The sequence below is a fragment of the Mus musculus genome, chromosome 8 (genome assembly GCF_000001635.26).
Source record: "Mus musculus strain C57BL/6J chromosome 8, GRCm38.p6 C57BL/6J".
In the NCBI taxonomy this organism is placed as follows: Eukaryota; Metazoa; Chordata; class Mammalia; order Rodentia; family Muridae; genus Mus; species Mus musculus.
Genome location: NC_000074.6, coordinates 21535556 through 21543554, shown reverse-complemented (window position 1 = coordinate 21543554; position 7999 = coordinate 21535556).

Genomic DNA, 7999 nt, shown 5'->3' with positions numbered 1-7999 from the left:
AAATGGATGGATCTGGAGGATATCATACGAGTGAGGTAACCCAATCATAAAAGTACTCACCTGATAATGCACTCATTATTAAATGGATATTAGCCCAGAAACTTAGAATACCCAAGAAACAATTTGCAAAATACATGAAAATCAAGAAGAAGGAAGACAAAAGTGTAGATACTTCATTGCTCCTTAGAATAGGGAACAAAATACCCATGCATGGAAGGAGTTAAAGAGACAAATTTTGGAGCTGAGATAGAAGGATGGACCATCCAGAGACTGTCTCACCCTGGGATGGATCCCATAATCAGCCACAAAATGCAGACACTATTGCATATGCCAGCAAAATGTTGCTGACAAGACTTTGATATAGCTGTCTCTTGTGAGGCTATGTCAGTTCCTGGAAAATACAGAAGTGGATGCTCACAGTCATCTATTGAATGGAACAAGGGGCACCCAATGAAGGACCTAGAGAAATTACCCAATTAACGGAAGGGGTCTGAAACCCTATAGGAGGAACAACCATATGATCTAACCAGTACCCCCAGAGCCTGTGCCTCTAGCAGCATATGTAGCAGAAGACGGTCTAGTCAGCCATCATAGAAAAGAGAGGCCCCTTGGTCTTACAAACTTTATATGCCTGAGTACAGGGGAAAGCTGGGGCCAAGAAGCAGGAGTCGGAGGGTTGGGGGCCAGGGCAGGGCAGGGTATAGGGGACTTTCATGATAGTATGTGAAATGTGAAAGAAGAAAATATCTAATAAAAATTGTTTAGAAAAGAATTTCATAAATTCATCATTGTTAATAGCTGAGTAGTAATCCATTGTGTAATTGTACCAAATTTTTGTATCCATTCCTCTGTTAAAGGACATCTGGGTTCTTTCCAGCTCACGACTATTATAAATAAGGCTGCTATGGTTATAGTGGAGCATGTGTCCTTATTACATGTTAGAGCATCTTCTGAGTATATGCCCAGAAATGGTTTGGCTGGATCTTCAGGCTGTACCATGTCCAATTTTTTGAGGAACCACCAAACTGATTTCCAGAGAGTTTTTATCAGCTTGTAATCTCACCAGTAGTTTAAGAGTAATCCTCTTTCTCTACATCCTTGACAGGATCTGCTGCCACCTGAATTTTTGATTTTAGCCATTCAGACTGGTGTGTGGTGAGTTCTGTGCTGTTTTGATTTGCATTTCCCTGATGGCTAAGGATGTTGAACATTTCTTTAGGTGCTTCTCGGCCATTTGAGTTTCCTCAGTTGAAAATTCTTTGTTTAGCTCTATACCCCATTTTTAAAGTAGGGATATTGGATCAGGGACTTCACTGAAAGTAGTCTGTACAGGTGAGAGTGTGCACTACAGAAGCTAACAACTTCTGAGACAGGTGGGAGCCATTGAGCTTCTGAAGCAGCCCCCTTTTCGGGCTCCAGACAACTGGCCACCTTCCTGTCCAGAGGACAGGTGTCTGCCCAGCCTGGGAGGGCTTTGTCTCAGCATAGGCAGGAACCATCTTGGTTCTGGGACTCCGCTGAAAGTAGTCTGCACAGGTGAGAGTGTGCACTACAGAAGCTAACAGCTTCTGGGACAGGCCAAAGTAACACAGCTTCTGGGAAAGGTCCTGTTTTGGGCCTTTATCTTCGGCCAGGAGAGAGGTCCAAATGCCAGATATCTGTGCACCTTCCTTGTAAGAGGAGAGTTTGCCCACAGAGAGTGCTCTGAACACTGAAACTCAGAGAGAGCTAGTCTGCTGATAGAGGGAAACAGAATCACCAGAGGAACAATCTCTAAACAGAGACAACTATAACAACTAACTCCAGAGATTACAAGACAGCGAAAGGTAAATGTAAGAATCTTACTAACAGAAACCAAGACCACTCACCATCATCAGAACCCAGCACTCCCACTTTGCCCAGTCCAGGACACCCCAACACACCCAAAAAGCTAGACCTGGATTTAAAAGCATATCTCATGATGATGGTAGAGGACATCAAGAAGGACTTATTAACTCACTTAAAGAAATACAGGAGAACACTGCTAAACAGGTAGAAGACATTAAAGAGGAAGCACAAAAATCCCTTAAAGAATTTCAGGAAAACACAACCAAACAGGTGATGGAATTGAATAAAACCATACAAGACCTAAAATGGGGAGTAGACACAATAAAGAAAACCCAAAGTGAGGCAACGCTGGTGATAGAAAACCTAGGAAAGAAATCTGGAACCATAGATTCCAGCATCAGCAACAGAATACAAGAGATGGGAGAGAGAATCTCAGATGCAGAGGATTCCATAGAGAACATCGGCACAATAATCAAAGAAAATGGAAAATGGAAAAGGATCCTAACTCAAAACATCTAGGAAATCCAGGACACAATGAGAAGACCAAACCTACGGATAATAGGAATAGATGAGAGTGAAGATTTTCAACTTAAAGGGCCAGCAAATATCTTCAACAAAATTATAGAAGAAAACTTCCCAAACCTAAAGAAAGAGATGCCCATGAACATACAGGAAGCCTAAAGAACTCCAAATAGGCTGGACCAGAACAGAAATTCCTCTGGACACATAATAATCAGAACAAGAAATGCACTAAATAAAGATAGGATATTAAAATCAGAAAGGGAATAAGGTCAAGTAACATACAAAGGCAAGCCCATCAGAATTACACCAGATTTTTCACCAGAGACTATGAAAGCCAGAAGAACCTGGATAGATGTTATACAGACACTAAGAGAACACAAATGCCAGCCCAGGCTACTATACCCAGCCAAACTCTCAATTACCATAGATGGAGAAACCAAAGTATTCCACAACAAAACCAAATTCACACATTATCTTTCCATGAATCCAGCCCTTCAAAGGATAATAACAGAAAAAAAAACAATACAAGGACAGAAACCACGTCTTAGAAAAAGCAAGAAGGTAATCCCTTGACAAACCTAAAAGAACACAGCCACAAGAACAGAATGCCAACTTTAACAACAAAAATAATAGGAAGCAACAATTACTTTTCCTTAATATCTCTTAATATCAATGGACTCAACTCCCCAATAAAAAGACATAGACTAACAGAATAGCTACACAAACAGGACCCAACATTCTGCTGCTTACAGGAAACTCATCTCAGAGAAAAAGTTAGCTACTACCTCAGAATGAAAGGCTGGAAAACAATTTTCCAAGCAAATGGTCTGAAGAAACAAGCTGGAGTAGCCATTCTAATATCTAATAAAATCAACTTCCAACCCAAAGTCATTAAAAAAGACAAGGAGGGGCACTTCATACTCGTCAAAGGTAAAATCCTCCAAGAGGAACTCTCAATTCTGAACATCTATACTCCAAATACAAGGGCAGCCACATTCATTAAAGTAACTTTAGTAAAGCTCAAAACACATTGCACTTCACACAATAATAGTGGGAGACTTCAACACACCACTTTCATCAATGGACAGATCGTGGAAACAGAAACTAAAGAGGGACACAGTGAAAATAACAGAAGTTATGAAACAAATGGACTTAACAGATATCTACGGAACACTTTTATCCTAAAACAAAAGGATATACCTTCTTCTTAGCACCTCATGGTAACTTCTCCAAAAGAGACCACATAATAAGTCTCAAAATAAGGCTCAAGACATACAAAAATACTGAAATTGTCCCAGCCATCCTATCAGATCACCACGGACTAAGGCTGATCTTCAATAACAAAATAAACAATAGAAAGCCAACATTCACGTGGAAAATGAACAACACTCTTCTCAATGATACCTTGGTCAAGGAAGGAATAAAGAAAGAAATTAAGGACTTTTTGGAGTTTAATGAAAATGAAGCCGCAACATACCCAAACTTATGGGACACAATGAAAGCATTTCTAAGAGGGAAACTCATAGCTCTGAGTGCCTCCAAAAAGAAACTAGAGACAGCACATATTAGCAGCTTGACAACACACCTAAAAACTCTAGAATAAAAGAAAGCAAATCCACCCAAGAGGAGTAGATGGCAGGAAATAATCAAAATCAGGGGCAAAATCAACCAAGTGGAAACAAGATCTATTCAAAGAATCAACCAAACAAGGAGCTGGTTCTTTGAGAAAATCAACAAGATATATAAACCCTTAGCCAGACTCACTAGAGGGCACAGAGAAAGCATCCTAATTAACAAAATCAGAAATGAAATGGGAGACATAACTACAGATCCTTAAGAAATCAAAAACACCATCAGATCCTTCTACAAAAGGCTATACTCAACAAAACTGGAGAACCTGGATGAAATGGACAAATTTCTAGACAGATACCAGGTATCAAAGTTAAATCAAGATCAGGTTAATGATCTAAACAGTCATATATCCCCTAAAGACATAGAAGCAGTCATTAATAGTCTCCCAACCAAATAAATCCCAGGACCAGATGGGTTTAGTGCAGAGTTCTATCAGACCTTCAAAGAAGATCTAATCCCAGTTCTTCACAAACTATTCCACAAAATAGAAACAAAAGGTACTCTACCCAACTCATTCTATGAAGCCACAATTACTCTGATACCTAAACCACAAAAAGGCCCAACAAAGATAGAGGACTTCAAACCAATTTCCCTTATGAATATCGATGCAAAACTCCTCAATAAAGTTCTCACTAACCGAATACAAGAACACATCAAAACAATCATAAATCCTGACCAAGTAGGTTTCATCCCAGGGATGCAGGGATGGTTCAATATACGGAAATCCATCAACGTAATCCAGTATATAAACAAACTGAAAGACAAAACCCACATGATCATCTCGGTAGATGCAGAGAAAGCATTTCATAAAATCCAACACCCATTTATGATAAAAGTCTTGGAAAGATCAGGAATTCAAGGACCATACCTAAACATGATAAAAGCAATCTACAGCAAACCAGTATCCAACATCAAAGTAAATAGTGAGAAGCTTGAAACAATCCCACTAAAATCAGGGATTAGACAAGGTTGTCACCTCTATTCCTACTTATTCAACATAGTATTTCAAGTCCTAGTCAGAGCAATTTGACAACAAATGGAGATCAAGGGGATACAAATAGGAAAGGAAGAAGTCAAAATATCACTTTTGTAGATGATATGATAGTATATATAAATGGCCCTAAACATTCCACCAGAGAACTCCTAAGCCTGATAAACAGCTTCAGTGAAGTATCTGGATATAAAATTAACTCAAACAAGTCAATGGCCTTCTCTACACAAATGATAAACAGGCTGAGAAAGAAATTAGGGAAACAACACCGTTCTCAATAGTCACAAATAATATAAAATACCTTGGTGTGACTCTAACTAAGGAAGTGAAAGATTTGTACGATAAGAACTTCATGTCTCTGAAGAAAGAAATTAAAGAAGATCTCAGAAGATGGAAAGATCTCCCATGGTCATGGATTAGCAGGATCAATATAGTAAAAATGGCTACCTTGCCAAAAGCAATCTACAGATTCAATGCAATCTCCATCAAAATTCCAACTCAATTCTTCAACGATTTAGAGAGGGCAATCGGCAGATTCATCTGGAAAAACAAAAAACCTAGCATAGCAAAAACTCTTCTCAAGGATAAAAGAACCTCTGTTGGAATCACCATGCCTGACCAAAAGCTGTACTACAGAGCAATTGTGATAAAAACTGCATGGTACTGGTATAGCTACAGACAAGTAGACCAATGGAATACAATTGAAGACCGAGAGAGGAACCCACACACCTATGGTCACTTGATCTTTGACAAGGAAGCTAAAACCATCCAGTGGAAAAAAGACAGTATTTTCAACAAATGGTGCAGGCACAACTGGAGGTTATCATGTAGAAGAATGTGAATTGATACAGTCCTATATCCTTGTACTAAGGTCAAATCTAAGTGGATTAAGGAACTCCACATAAAACCAGAGACACTGAAACTTATAGAGGAGAAAGTAAGGAAAAGCCTCAAAGATATGGGTGCAGGGGAAAATTTCCTGAATAGAACATCAATGGCTTGTGCTATAAGATCAAGAATCGATAAATGGGACCTCATAAATTTGCAAAGCTTCTGCAAGGCAAAAGACCCCTTCAATAAGACAAAAAGACCATCAACAGATTGGGAAAGGATCTTTACCTATCCCAAATCAGATAGTAGACTAATATCCAATATATATAAAGAACTCAAGAAGGTGGACTCCAGAAAATCAAATAACCCCATTAAAAATGGGGCTCAGAACTGAACAAAGAATTCTCACCTGAGGAATACCGAATGGCAGAGAAGCACCTGAAAAAATGTTCTATATCCTTAATCATCAGGGAAATGCAAATCAAAACAACCCTGAGATTCCACCTCACTCCAGTCAGAATGGCTAAGATCAAAAATTCAGGTGACAGTAGATGCTGGCGAGGATGTGGAGAAAGGGGAACACTCCTCCATCGTTGGTGGGATTGCAAGCTCGTACACTCTGGAAATCAGTTTGGTTGTTCCTCAGAAATATTGGACATAGTACTACTGGAGGATCCCGCAATAGCTCTCCTGGGCATATAGCCAGAAGATGTTCCAACTAGTAACATGCTCCTCTATGTTCATAGCAGCCTTATTTATAATAGCCAGAAGCTGGAAAGTACCCAGATGTCCCTCAACAGAGGAATGGATACAGAAAATGTGGTACATTTACACAATGGAGTACTACTCAGCTATTAAAAAGAATGAATTTATGAAGTTCCTAGGCAAATGGATGGACCTGGAGGGCATAATCCTGAGTGAGGTAACCCAATCACAAAGGAACTCACACAATATGTACTCACTGATAAGTGGATATTAACCCAGAAACTTAGGATACCCAAGATATAAGATACAATTTGCTAAACGCATGAAACTTAAGAAGAACGAAGACCAAAGTGTGCTCACTTTGCCCCTTCTTAGAATTGGGATCTAAACACCCACTTAAGGAGTTACAGAGACAAAGTTTGTAGCTGTGATGAAAGAATGGACCATCTTAAGACTGCCATATCCGGGGATCCATCCCATAAGCATCTTCCAAACGCTGACACCATTGCATACACTAGGAAGATTTTGCTGAAAGGACCCAGATATAGGTGTCTCTTGTGAGACTATTCTGGGGCCTAGCAAACACAGAAGTGGATGCTCACAGTCAGCTATTGGATGGGTCACAGGGCCCCCAATGGAAGAGCTAGAGAAAGTACACAAGAAGCTAAAGGGATCTGTAATCCTATAGGTAGAACAACCATATGAACTAACCAGTACCCCCTAGAGCTTGTGTCTCTAGCTGCATATGAATCAGAAAATGGCCTAGTCGGCCTTTAGTGGAAATAGAGGCCCATTGGTTTTGCAAACTTTATATGCCTCAGTACAGGGGAACGACAGGGCCAAGAAGTGGGAGAGGATGGGTGGGTGAGTGGGTGGGGGAGTGTGTGGGGGACTTTTGGGATAGCATTGGAAATGTAAATGAACTTAAAAAAAAAGAAAATAATGAAGGGACATAGTGGGTGTCCCAGAGAAAAGGGTTGAGTAAAATAGACAGTATTTGTTGGGAAAAAAAAAGTTAGGTTATTTGATGTTCTGGAGTCTAACTACTTGAGGTCTCTCTCTCTCTCTCTCTCTCTCTCTCTCTCTCTCTCTCTCTCTCTCTCTCTCTCTCTCTCCATATATATATATATGATATTAGTCCCCTTTCAGATGTAGGATTGGTACAGATCTTTTGCCAATCTGTTTGCTGTCATTTTGTCCTATTGACAAATTGTCCTTTGCCTTACAGAAGCTTTGCAATTTTATGAGGTCACATTTGTCTATTTTTCATCTTAGAGCATAAATCATTTGTGCTCTGTTCAGGAATTTCCCCCCAGGCCCATCTGTTTGAGGCTCTTCCCCACTTTCTTCTCTATAAATTTCAGTGTATCTGGTTTCTTGTGGAGGTCCTTGATCCACTTGGACTTGATCTTTGAACAGGGAGATAAGAATGGGTTGATTTGCATTTCTTTACATGCTGACTGCAGGTTGAACCAAACTTTTTAAGAATTA